This window comes from Pipistrellus kuhlii, unplaced genomic scaffold (assembly GCF_014108245.1).
Source record: "Pipistrellus kuhlii isolate mPipKuh1 unplaced genomic scaffold, mPipKuh1.p scaffold_m20_p_4, whole genome shotgun sequence".
Classification (NCBI taxonomy): Eukaryota; Metazoa; Chordata; class Mammalia; order Chiroptera; family Vespertilionidae; genus Pipistrellus; species Pipistrellus kuhlii.
The window spans coordinates 5,189,967-5,204,015 of record NW_023425540.1 but is presented as its reverse complement, the minus strand read 5'-3'; the positions used below and the strand labels follow the sequence as shown (position 1 = coordinate 5,204,015).

General features: G+C 40.5%; 1 protein-coding gene and 1 pseudogene across 1 annotated transcript in view; one reads left to right on the top strand and one right to left on the bottom strand.

Annotated features, from left to right (window-relative positions):
- Positions 1-14,049, bottom strand: part of WDR70 (WD repeat domain 70) — a 163,590-nt gene that overhangs the window by 86,295 nt on the left and 63,246 nt on the right. The window lies entirely within an intron of this gene.
- Positions 1,007-1,424, top strand: LOC118703896 (annotated as a pseudogene).

Here is a 14,049-nt window from a genome sequence, read left to right as displayed (position 1 = left end):
GCCAACTTCAAAAAACATCCCCTTTGTCTCTCACTCTCAACCCAATTTAAATCAGGCAAAACTGGACTAACCTGTGTGATAAGAAAATACTTGTGATTATTAATTCACTGATCATTCGAACAGTCAGGTGCCCAAAGTCACATAGCTCACAAGGACCTTAAGAGTTTCCATTAGTGAACAAATGAGCACGATAAAAGTATATCAATTGTTTGTGTGCAGAAATGACATGTTTCTAAGACTGAGAAAAAGTGCAAAGTTTATTTTAAGTTCCTTTAAACATTACTTCTATTATAACTGCTATCTAAATACCTAGTTGTCCTGTGAAGAAACAATATTCTAAGCAAAGAGAAATACAACAAGGTCATTGTATTTATCTCAAGTTGGGGGTTAAAGGAAAGAAACATTTATCTCAAATTTTCAAAAACAAAAAAAGAGATAGACTCAGATATACTACTTCTTTCCTAATTAAAACATGAAGTGATGAGAAGCTATTTACAACTCAAAAAAAATAAAACCTTAATAACACACTGCTATAAATATTTAATGACTTAGAACTTATTGATAATTATATAATTTCATTAATATAAAGGATCAGTGGCATTAAACTATTAATTATTTCTATTTCAATGTATCATTTTAAAATTCAGAAAGTACAAGGGGCAGGTGCAGGGTGGAGGGGGTAGGGGAAAAAGGACAATGTAATACTTTCAGCAATAAAGATAAATTTAAAATAATAATAATAAATAAAGGTCAATTCAAAAACTAAGAAAAAGTAGATTAGTGGTTGCCATGGCTGTGGGAAGGGGAAGATGGGGAGTGACTGCTAATGGGTACAGGGTTTCATTTAGAACAAAAATTTAGAACAAAAATTAGCTATCTGCACAATTCTGTGAACATGCTCAAAGACAATGAATTACATGTACATTAAAAGGGTACATTTTACTTTTTTCTTGCTCCCAGCCAGTGTGGCAGCTGCTCTTGGTTGGGAGCCACCCAAAGCAGAAAGATGGTGGCCGCAAAAGAGATGACTAAGTCACTGGAGGCGACCAACTCTAGGCACCAACTTGTTATGACAAGTGGCCAGTACAAGCTGGGGTGCAAGCAGACTGAACGTAATCAGACAGGGCAACCAAAACCGCTCACCCTCGCCAACAACCCGCCCACCACGAGCAGACCTGAGCAGAGCACTAGGCCATGTCGGCCAAGACTGGCGCCTAGCACTACAGTGGCAATCAGACCGCACTGGGCACAGCGAGTGGAAAATACTACAGTGTGTGCATGGCTACCAGTGACCCAGGTGATCCTGGCTCCTCAGAGGCATGCCAGAACAGACTGAGAAGTACATCATGCAAAACTGTTCTTTCATACAACTGGCCAGAGCCTGTTTACAAAAGGGGGAGGGAGGTAAATTTCAGAGTATGTGAATTATAGCTCAATAAAATTGTAAAAAAGGTAATGCTAATCCTAGCTGGTTTGGCTCAGTGGACAGAGCATCGGCCTGTGGACTGAAGGGTCCCGGGTTTGATTCCAGTCAATGGCACATGACCGGGTTGCAGGCTCGATCCCCAGTAGGTGGCCTGTAGGAGGCAGCAGATCAATGATGCTCTCTCATCATTGATGTTTCTATCTCTTTCTCTCTCTTCATCTCTAATATCAATAAAAATATATTTTTTAAAAGGGTAATGATAAGCATTTTATTTCCTAGGTGCATTTCTCAACGGAAAATAATTATTCATCCCAGGGTAATGTGCTGAGCACATTCACATCTCCTATCTGCAGAGGCTCTGTCTACCACCTTGTAGGGAATTACCTCCCAGAATGGTTACTCTAGTGCCCTAAATATTTACAGGCATCTAACAACTTAGAACAAGCTGCAGCAGAAACCGGTTTGGCTCAGTGGATAGAGCGTCGGTCTGCAGACTGAAAGGTCCCGGGTTCGATTCCAGTCAAGGGCATGTACCTTGGTTGCGGGCACATCTCCAGTAGGGGGTGTGCAAGAGGCAGCTGATCGATGACTCTCTCTCGTCGATGTTTCTAACACTTTATCCCTCTCCCTTCCTCTCTGTAAAAAAATCAATAAAAATATATTTTAAAAAATATATTATAGAACAAGCTGCATCCATAGGCTTCTGACGATTCTATAACACAGACATTACACTAAACATTGAAGAGTTTGCTATACTGACAGAACCACGTTTTTTAAAAAATATTTCAATTCCAGTGAGCTGCATGATATAAAGACACCTGTTTTCCTGAGAATTAACAGCTGTAAATACAGACAACATAAGTAATTTCACACATCAGGCTGATGTGTAATAAAATAAATCTACTCAAGGTTCTTCTTTCAACAAGATAAGACTCGAACGATAAATGACCACAGCTCATCTTGTTAAGATCAAAAGGGAGTGACTTCTGCAGCAAAATATGCCCACCAGCCGAGCTATTTCACCAGCTCGGTTACCAACCACACCAGCGGCCTTGCACCAAGCGGCAAAGCGAGGAAAGACGGGATTCTTAAAAGGCCTGGTTTGTCAAGTTTGGAAAATGCTCTGTAACTTTTATCCAGACTTCAGCGTTTTATGTATCCAGATGAGTATCTCTGAATTGTGCTGACAAGCAAGTCGATAAACTTTTCCTTAATTTGTAAGCTGTCTGCACACACTTCAAATCCACCAAAACCATAGCAGTGGGACATCACAAAAGAGCAAGGTCTGTAAAACCAGCTTCTGTGCCACTATATAAGTGTCACATGAAGTGGTTCATTCTTATGGTGTGTTTAAATTTTAACTGCATGAGTTACTGCAAATGTCTATCCATAAAAACAAGAGCTCCATTTAAGTTGCCTTTGAAATAAAACAAACACTGTTAGGAAAATGTCAACATCAATAGAAAAACATCTTTCCTAAAACCCTAATTTAGAAACACTAGTACTCAAAAAAACAAGGTAAAAGTCCTCCACTCCCCCGTAACTAACAGTATAAACAGACAACCTCGTGCTTTTTTTTTATATCATTCATTTTATCGTGCCGTACTAATAGTGGCATCACAATTTTTCAGCAAGAGAGAAAAAGGAAAGAGCTAAGCTTCCTCTGGTACTAACTAACATGCCCACACAATAGTCAATGAGGAAAATGAGCCTCACAGTTATTAGGCACCTGTAGGTTTTAAACCTAAGTCTTCTAATTTTTCTAGAGTGTCATTTTAAAGAACAAAGAGAAATTTCCACTTGACTACAGAAAATTTGAAAATGCATTTGGTGTCACCTACTCAAGTCCCTAAAACCATAGCGCATCTTGGATGCCCATGCAAGGGGTACCTAGATGCCTGCCCTGTCCTTCAAATGACCTTCTTTTCCTTCCACGGTTTCCTTCAGCCTCAATTCTTCAAATCCATGAGTTCTTTGTTCCTTCCCCACACTAGCACATTCACTTTATATATGTAAGTAGCAAATGTACTTGGAATTTCAGATGCTCTCTTTATGTTACATCAACCGAGAGTATTTTGCTAGTTTACTACTAAGAAAATATGTCATAATATAGTCGATAACAAAAAAGAATTCTACCCACCAGAGGATTGAGCTTTGCCAATACAATGAGACCTGCTTTATAAAAATAACCCTCAAAATGGCATGGCCTGTTGCCAAGACCCTCCTACGATAGATCCTGTCCTTGTTGGGAACAAAACAAGCTTTAGCACCATGCCAACATAACAGCTGCCAAAAATGAATTCTTCTTGAACCATCCATCTCTCATTGACCCACCAAGGTAGTCAACCTTATCTGTTGTGACCATGTGTCTCATACAAATACTTTATACAATTTTAATTAAACAGTTGTTTTATACAGTATATAACATCTCTGTGATATCAACTGGTTAGAAAGCCTTTCTTTCTTCTTTTTTTGTTTTAGAACTTTTATTATGGAAATTTTCAAACATAAAAATAGAACAACAGAATGAACCCCCATGCACCCATTACTCAGATTCAGTAATCATCAACTCGGGATCAATCCCATTTAGGAAGCCTTTATTTCCAAAAGAATTCGAAAATATGAGTTTTGAGGTTCACCAAAATAATCTTATCTCTTAAAATTTCTAGATCAGTTAATTCTATGTTTCTAGAACTTTGAGAGAGGCTACAGGGAATACAAGAAGTGCAAAATGTCTTGGCCTTCATGGCGCTTAAGTAATATTTAAAGAGATAATATTAAAAGAGTTGAAAATAATTAGACATTATTTGAAAAATATATATTTCAAAATAAATTCCAGGAGGAGATCTAAGTTAGATGTTCACACAATGCAAACCTAAATAATTCATTTATTATTTTATAGTCAACTCTTGTGTATGGGTCAGTCATGAAAAATAGGTTTATTTAATAAGATATTTAGAATTACTTGGAACCGGAATAAAATTCTTACTGAAAGATGCCTAACATCTGATACCATGTAGGCACCAAAGCCTCACCACCGACTCTCCCGGAACTGAAACTTCTCTTATCACTGAGACCACAGCACCCCCTACTTTTTGACAAAGTGCATCCCCAGAACTAGGCAATGACTTTCAGTTCCTACACGAAAAGGAGATGAGGAAAAGAAGAAAAAAGGAAGGTCTTACAACTGTTCAACCTTTCTTGTGAGACAATTAAATGGGTTAGGATGTTGTTTAGAAGAGTGCATCTGGCGCATAGCTAGCATTCAATAACATCGGCCATTACCCTCATACGAAAGACAGTGCTTTATAGTCCCCATAAACTATTGAGGAAGAACAACTAGCCCATATTTGGTAAACTCAGGGTCAGTGCCCTGCCAATGCTCTTCAAGTACCATAGGCATTCAGCAACAGCAACTTGGGTGGTCATTAACCTCAGTGATTTTGTGAAGCTAATTTTTAAAAATGAACTTCATAAAGGTCATGCACTGTGTTTGCTGTGTTAAAATATCAGCTTACTTCTTTTCATGCTGATCATACATGTCATTCTATTATACGAAAGTACCCCCAGACAAGAGTCAATGAAAGGAAGCTGATTTTTCTTTCAGAAGTTACTCAAGTTGTGTCTAAAGACAAAATTTCAATGATTCACTTCTAATCCATAACTCCATTTCAAAAAGAAAGTAAAAATATTAAATCCAGTGAAACCCCTCAATTATTATATATGAACTCGTGAACACTGGTTTGGATACGCAACAACTGGATGTTGGCTCTCACCTTCTACAACAGGCTCGCCCCGTCCCTGCAACAGGCTGTTTACCAGAACCCCGTGTTTCCACAATGCAATATCTGTGGCTGATTTTGCAGTGGTGTGGTATCAGAAAATGACACCAAACATCCAGCATAAAGGAATTTATTCTGATTCTCATATTTAGTCACTATCATCTGGAAATGGGCTCCACTGTTCCTGCGCTCCAAGAATTCCCAGCCCACTCTTCCTATAGTCCTTCAATTGCTACTATAATTTCCCACAATCCTAGGGCATCTGCCTGGGAAAAGGAAAATTACCAGGAATTAAAGAGATATCACATCTAACCAAATTATAAGATGAAATCAAGAAACATTAAAAAGAGTACTCTATTAAAAACATAGAGTAAAGTATTGGGCATTTCATCCAACACTGGTAAATTTGCTTAACATCAAGAAACTGTAGCTGGGAATCAAGACCATATGCTGTATATTTATTACAATTCAAATATATAAACTAAAGCTTTCAGTTACCAGTGCTAGAACAACCAAGTAATTTTAAAGAAATTTTTTTTCAAGAATCAGTAAACTAATTAGTTTTTGCAAAATTTTCATATCCAAAAGAGGTAACTACGGACATCCCACTGGGATGCTCTACCCAGTCCTCTGACCTGTCACCTTAACTAATAATAGACAAACATGTAAATTGACCATACCTCTGCTATGCCACCAGCCAATCAGGAGTTACATGCAAATTAAACCAACAAAGATAAAGGTTAATTTGCATACACAGGTGTCGAGTGATAGGGGCAGACGCTTGCATCATCTCCATGGCAATGACACAAGCATTCTACCCCACCCCCAGTCTCTCAGGGCCTCTGGGCAGCGTGGGAAGGCAGGGCTGGAGCAGAAAGAGGTGGCTCTGGGGCCTGAGCAGAAAGGGGCTGGGCTGGAGTGAAAAGCACGAATCATTCTGCTTCAGCCTAAGTGGCCAGAACGACCGGTCACTATGATGTGCACTAACTATCAGGGGGCAGACACTCAATGCAGGACCTGCCCCCTGGTGGTCAGTACACTTACATAGGGGTGCACCACTCAACCAGAAGCCGGGCTCACAGCTGGCAAGTGCAGCGGCAGTGATGGAAGCCTTTCCTGCCTCCACGGCAGTGCTAAGGAGAAACAAGTCGAGCAGTAAGGAGCAGTGAGCAGGCAAGCGGTAAGGAGCGAGAGGTCCCAGACTACAAGAGGGCACAGGCTGTGCTGAGGGCTCACCACCCCAGTGCACAAATTTCATGCACCGGGCCTCTAGTATAGTATAAGATACAAACAGGATGGCAGTAACTACCACAGAACTGGCCACATCATATAATCAAAGAATAAGCAACAAAAATTAATTCTTTGGAAAGTGAGACTCTTTTTATATTTCCAAATATTTTTCTGCATCTAAATGTGGGTGGGCACTGCTGAAAAATATACTTTTTAAAAAAAGAAAGAAGAAAATCCAAAATGTGAAACAAGTAGCAAACATAAAATATTCAACACATTACTTATAATAGATAAAAATAGGTAACAAAAAGGCTTTGTAAATTATGGTACTTAAAACTGAATACTATTGTGCCACAACTAAAAACTATGGTAATAAAAAGTACATCACAGCATGAAAACAATTTTGGTATAAGGTTATACAGCTTTTGGTATAAGGTTGAAAAGATTTTGTGTTGCCTATAATTATAGCTATATTCAAGTGTATTTAAAAACACTTAAAGGAATTTCTTCTCCTCTAAACATTGGCAGTTATATGACAGCAATGGATGGTAATGGGTTCAGGTCTGATCTTCATACCTGCCTCGGATTTCTGTGATGCTGTTATACAACTTTGTAATTATAAAACATGTATTTAAAAAAAAAAAAAAAAAAAAAAAAAAAAAAAGAAAGAAAGAAAGAAAGAAAGAAAGAAAGAAAGAAAGAAAGAAAAAGAAAGAAAGGAAGAAAGAAAGAAAGAAAATAAAAAGGGCACTAGAAAAATGGCATGGATTTATAACTTCATAACTTTGAGAGATTCCTTTATCACCTTGAGCATTTGAGAATTGATCTCATATAGTGCTCATACTTTCAGAATGTTGTACGATAAAATGGGGATAAGACAATTAGTTCAATGCTGATAGTTTAATAATAATTAATAATTATTAATATACATGTTTAAGGATTCTGTGAAAAAAGATTACCTCATATCGCTACATTACACTAATTCTTTTTTGACCCAGGCTGGGCTTTTCTTGTCAAGTCCTATAAATTTTCCCAATGCATCCATTGAGTGGTGCCTGCTAATGGGAGCTAAGGCCCAGGTAAAAAGAAGAGGTGAAGCACACAATACAATTCTTCTTTTTTCCATATTTTTATTTTATTTATTTATTTTTATTGAATTTATTGGGGTGATATTAGTTCATAAAACTATACAGGTTTCAGGTACACAATTCTATAATACACCATCTGTATATTATATTGAGTGTCTACCAACCCAAGTCAAGTCTCCTTCCATCACCCCCTTTCACTTCTTCCACCCCCTTCTCTCTGGCAATCACCATACTGTTGTCTGTGTCCATGACTCTTTCATTTTTCTTTGCTTAATCCCTTCACCCTTCTCACCCAACTCCCAACACCCTGCCCTCTTCTGACTTTCTCAGTCTGTACAATTCTATAAACAAAATACTATCCTATATAATAAAAGGCTAATATGCAAATTGTCACCATAAGCAGTTCGACTGAGAGTTAGACGTGCACTGACCACCAGGGGGTAGAGCGGAACATGGTGGGCACTGGCAATGTGACACTAGCAGCGGGCAGCAATGGAGGTGCTGCAAGCCCTGATGGGCCCCAATGAGAGTGGGACCACGGCAGGATGGTGGAGCAGGTAAGCAGGCAGCTCCAGGCAAAGGAGGGTGAGAGCAGGGGCCCTGATCACACTGCTATTCCACCCAGATTGGCCCTGATCGCCAGCCAGGCCTCGGGATCCTACCTGCGCACAAATTTTGTGCACTGGGCCTCTAGTTTTTTCAATAATCATCATAATAAAATGTAGATATCTATTCACTATAAGATAGGGTTGACTATGTAAGAAATATAACACATATTTAACCTTTATTTATTTTTCCAATTAGGTAAAAATCTATATAAGCATCTGTAACTGATATCCTAAAAGGTAACAGCCTAGAGTTTGTTCTGTTCACTCCTTCTGCTTAATCTTGCCTCCTCTATGACTTCCAGGCTCCAGAGCTTGATATAATATCTTACTGGTGCCTGGAACAATTCTCCTTTAACTATTTTCCTAGAAGACTTCTACTGATCGTTCAACCCCAAACCCAAATAGTATTTCTTTTGTGAAACTTCCCCTGAACAGCCAAGCGACACCTTCCTCCAGACCCGTCACAGACCTGGAGGCAGGTGGACCTAGGGACAGCGCTTTCGCCCTCCACGGCTCTGCAGACCAGGACATACACACATATTTTATGGGCTGGCAATGCTGGCCTATGACCAGGAGTAAATCAGCCTGTAAAGCTAGCCAGTGCTTCACAGGCCAAGGTCTGGCAGAGTCAGGCTCACAACTTTCCACAATAACTCAAGCAGACACGTGACTTAGTAGCTGTCATGGGTGGCGCTGGCCAAATAAGAACAATCTGAGTGGTATATGGAAAAGGAGCAGTGCACGGAACCAGTGGCAGAGTTGGCATTCTTTAGTAGCGTATAAAAAGTTGGCAACAAATTGATTAACCTAATAAATCAAAGCTATGGAAGGCTGTTGTTAAAGCAGCATGTCCACAGTCCCTCTGAGCGAGAGACAAAGCTTTCAGCAACACCAACAATGACAGCAGTAACAGCAGATAACTCATGGAGTGCTACTGTGAGACAGACATCATCCCAAGCACTTCAGGGATATAAATTCATCCAATGCTCACACAACCCCAAGGAGAAAGGAAATAACCTGCCAAGGGTCACACACAGAGAAAACAGCAGAGCCTGGATTCAACCCTGATATCTGGCTCCAGAGTCCACGCTGAGAACTAGTACATCTTACTGCCTTATAACTGAAATGCAGCATGGGATGTTCTCAGGCCTGGAGAAGAGACTCATGGTGACCTGGTGACCACGTGTTACACTCAGAAAAGGGAGCAGCTTTCACATAGCAGGAAATACATTATATTAAGACCCAACACATGCACACACCCGCTCCCCCTTCCTCCCACCCCACTCCCCACCCTCATACACTGAAGCCGAAATTTCAGAAAACTGTACTACCTGTGACACAGTCTGACAATTTCTACTCTCTTATTTTGTAAGAAATGCTGGTCATGACCCAAAAAGGGTTTCCCAAAACCACTGTACTAACCCCAGAATCAGCTTTATTATACTATTCTGAAGAAAGATGTAGTAAACAGGATACAGGTGGTTCTGGGCCTAAGAAAGCTAAAGCTGCCTGGCCAGTGTGGATCAGTGGTTGAGCATAGACCTGTGAACCAGGAGGTCATAGTTGGATTCTCAGTCAGGGCACATGCCTGGGTTGTGGACTCAATACCCAGTAAGGGGTGTACAGGAGGCAGCCAATCAATGATTCTCTCTCATCATTGATGTTTCTATCTCTCTCCTCCTCTCCCTTCCTCTCTGACATCAATAAAAATATATTTTAAAAAAAGAAGAAAACTAAAGCTAGGGAGGTAATGTGGTCTAATGAAGCCAGATCTGAGTTCTAACCCCATCCAACCCCTAAAAAGATGTATGACTAGGAAGTCACTACCTTCTTGAAGCCACTACTATGAAAATTAAGAGAGACAGAGTTTACAAAACTCTTGGCCCATCCTTTATAATAAAAGGGTAACATGCAGCTGAGACCGGTTTGGCTCAATGGATAGAGCATCGGCTTGGGGACTGAAGGGTCCCGGGTTCGATTCCGGTCAAGGGCATGTACCTTGGTTGCGGGCATATCCCCAGTAGGGGGTGTGCAAGAGGCAGCTGATCGATGACTCTCTCTCATCGATGTTTCTAACTCTCTATCTCTCTCCCTTCCTCTCTGTACAAAATCAATAAAATATATTTTTTTTTAAAAAAAAAAAGGTAACATGCAAATTGTCCCCTCAACCAGAAATTCAACAGGAGTTCAACCAGGGGGAAGAGCTGGCCCACCAACAGCCCAGGGCCCTTCCCCACCACCGGACCACCCAATCGCCCCCATCAGGGCTGACCAGCTGGACCCCACCTGTGCACGAATTCATGCACCAGGCTCTAGTAACATATACTATAAAGAAAGAGTTATTATTGCCAAGACTGGTTTGGCTCAGTGGATAGAGCATCAGCCTGCAGACTGAAAGGTCCCGGGTTCGATTCTGGTCAAGGGCATGTACCTTGGTTGCGGGCACATCCCCAGGAGGGGTGTGCAAGAGGCAGCTGGTCGATGTTTCTCTCTCATCGACATTTCTAATTCTCTGTCCCTCTCAATTCCTCTCTGTGTAAAATCAATAAAATATATTTAAATAAAAATAAGAATAAAAAAAGAGTTATTTTTCTTCCCCCCACACCAACCCTTGGAGTTGACTCTGTCGGTTAAAGTAGTCTTCATAAAAGCAGAGTTTGGGGTTAATTCAAAATGGGAAAGGGTCTAGAAATTGATTCTCTGACATACTGAAGACTAAAGCAACATTTTATTTGGAACAAACTGTCTCTCTCCCAGGTGAGCCTGAGCTAACTTCCATATACCGATGGGAAAACTCTGCTTTTCCATGTGGGATCCATGCCTCTTAGCAAACAGGACTTCGTGTTCCTCTAAAGAAACTACCCAGAAGGAGCCCTGCTCCCTGCTGCAATCCCCCTGCTGTAAGACATGGGGTGATGGTGTCCAAGGGTCCCACAAAACTGGCAAACATCCTGGAGAGTTAGGACCGTTTCTGTGCAATCAGCTCAAAGCACAGAGCCTAAGGCAGGGCCTGACCCACAACAATGGACACAGAATGAATGGTTGCTGAGCCTAACTGAAGAAACCTTCAGATGCAAATTCCTGTTTCACTTCTGCCTGGCTTCTTTTCTGCCTCTTCTTCCTGCATCCCCACAGGTGACAGTCCTCCTGGTAGACATTTTTACCCTGCCCATTGCTTTAACCTCGTTCAAAATCAGGGTCTACTTGCTATTGGACCATCTTCTTGGCCCATCTTCCACAACCCTGCCTGGCCCCTCCTGCCGTGCACCCCAATCCCCTCTCTGCTGGCAGCCCTGCTCCCACCAGCACCGCCGCCACTCCCATGCGCTGATGGTGCTGGCCCCATTTGCACCCACTGATGGCGCGGAGTGATTGGGGCTGGTGCCAGTAGCAGGTAGGAGTGGTAGCTGCTGCCCAGATTGCCCCTCAGGAGCAGGGGGAGGTGGAGAAGCCCTCAGGGGCGATTGGGCATGGCAGCTGCCACTCGCACCTACTGATGATGCCTAGCAATCAAGGCTGGCGCCGGGCACCGGCAGCGGGTGTGAGCAGGGCTGGCAACCCAGTAGCAGATGCGAGCAACAGGCAGAACCACAATAACCACCAGAGGCTCATCCTGATGACAGCAACTAGCCCCAACTGCCTTGGTCTGCTGCCCTGGGTCACCTGCTCCACTATCCCACCGCAGCCTCACGGCCCACAGTTCCTTTCAAGGTGCACGAATTTGTGCACCGGGCCCCTAGTTGACTATATAAAAAGTGGTTGAACAAGTCTATAATAGTTGTATTTGTTGATAGCTTAACACAGCTTTCCAAAAATGCCATTTGTTTTATTTTAATTACTAGAATGTAGTCTAGGGGTGTCGAACTCAATCAGAGAAGGGGCCAAAATCTAAAATCCAGCCTAAATTGCGGGCCGAATGGTTTACTGAACAGTCATAAACTGTCATTGTGATGGAAACGCAGCAGAGTGCAGTGATGACAGCGCGGTGCGGGCCACATTGCAAGGCCTGGTGGGACGGATTTGGCCCGTGGGCCTTGTGTTTGACACATGTGATGTAGTCCATTAAGAAAACATGCATCAAAGGAGAGCATGTAATTACTAACTTACAAGATGTTTCTATTTTATAGTCTACTTGATTTTACTACTATGGTGACAACAGAAAAGTTATCAAGAGAAGATAACTTTTTACTCAGAGCACATTTTTAAAAGCAGCAACGAAGCTAACATTTTCATGTAGAGAAATTTTAAAAGTAGTATCACATGAAAGGATAGTTTATAAGATAGAAATAGTTTTACAAAGTCATGTAAACTTACAAGACTTAGAAAGAGGCAATGGAAAAGGGCAACCCATTATTCACACTTCCCTCAAAGGGCCTGTTAACCTGCCACCCTGACTTCCCCAACTCCATCAATACCAAACTGAAAAGATGAGGGGACAATTCTTCCCAAAGTTGGGAGTGGACTCAACAGGCTTATCCAGCAGAATTGAAAAGAAAGGATTCAGAAACTGAACACATATGAATTTGTCATGTAGGCACAAAGGGTAGAAAAGAAATGAAAAGATACCTTCAAAAAAGAAAAAACACTTATTGTAACTATCTTTCAGAAAAACAGTGAAACCAAAGAAACATTTCTATTTTAATTATAAGTTTCAAGAATTACAAGATCCACAATATGGCGATACCCTTTATTCCCATTTCTGCAACTAAGGTCATCAGTTTTCACTGAACAACATTCTCCTCCACATATGACTCCTCCATAAATGGCCCGCAGGGTAGGCACACACCACAAAGGACCAGGGTGTTAGTCACACACACAAACTCACTAGTCACGCATGCAGGGGACTGGCTGTGCTGATGCCACCTCGCCTGACCTAGAAATCCCCAGAAGAATTCAAACTGCCCCCTATCAAATCCTCAGCGGATTAGGGATGCCAGGACACTAGTATACCCTTCAACGTTTAGAAACATCCACATTCTTCTTCAAAAATACACTTAAATAAATATTTTTTTAAATGAATTGCTGTAACATTTAAGAGAGGTACTGATGATATGAACAACGTTTTTATATGGATTTCAAGATAAACAAAGAAAATACTAAATAGCATCCTGTACAGTTTATAGTCCATACATAGGAATTATTGTTCAGCACTGATGTTTATATAGGCAAAATAAATTACTGATTAACAACTGCAAAAAATGTATAAATAAAGTAAAACATTAAAAAATTGGACTTTATCAAACTTTCCACCAATGTTTTTGAAGGTATAAATATCTTGCCTTTGTTATATGTGGCAATGTACAGGGAGTCCCCAAAAAATGTATATACACTTTAACAGCTGATATCTCAATTTTAAAATGTATTTAATAAACACTGCCTTTATAATTATTTAATAATTATTCAAAGTATGTATATATATTTTTACACCCTATATTACATACAAACAACATTTAGCATTAAAATTACATAAAATTCACACCAAAGTTTTAGTGTGACATTAAATTTTCTTACAATTCCTAGATATATGAGGTGAAGTTTTCTACTTATGGCTACTCCTATGCAAACACATGATAAAAAATATATCTAAGTAAGATGAAAGTATTGAGAAAATTATAAATCAAACAAAGGCTATTCAAGCATAACAGAAATTTGAAAATTAAAATGTACAAAAACTAAAATGTGCTGTACTTATTTGCCAGCATGGACAGTACAAAACTCTGCCCAGAACCAGATGGTAAGCAAGAAAAAGTCCCCTAGCAGCCAAAGATGGTAAAAATTAATGTGCTAAAAATACATACATTATACTAGTGACTTATTCCTTTTCCTTTTGCACTAATTCTCAAAGCTTGGACCACCCTACCCAGCCCAGGTCCACAGTTTATTAGAAGCACAAAACTGAGGAAAGAAACTGAGGT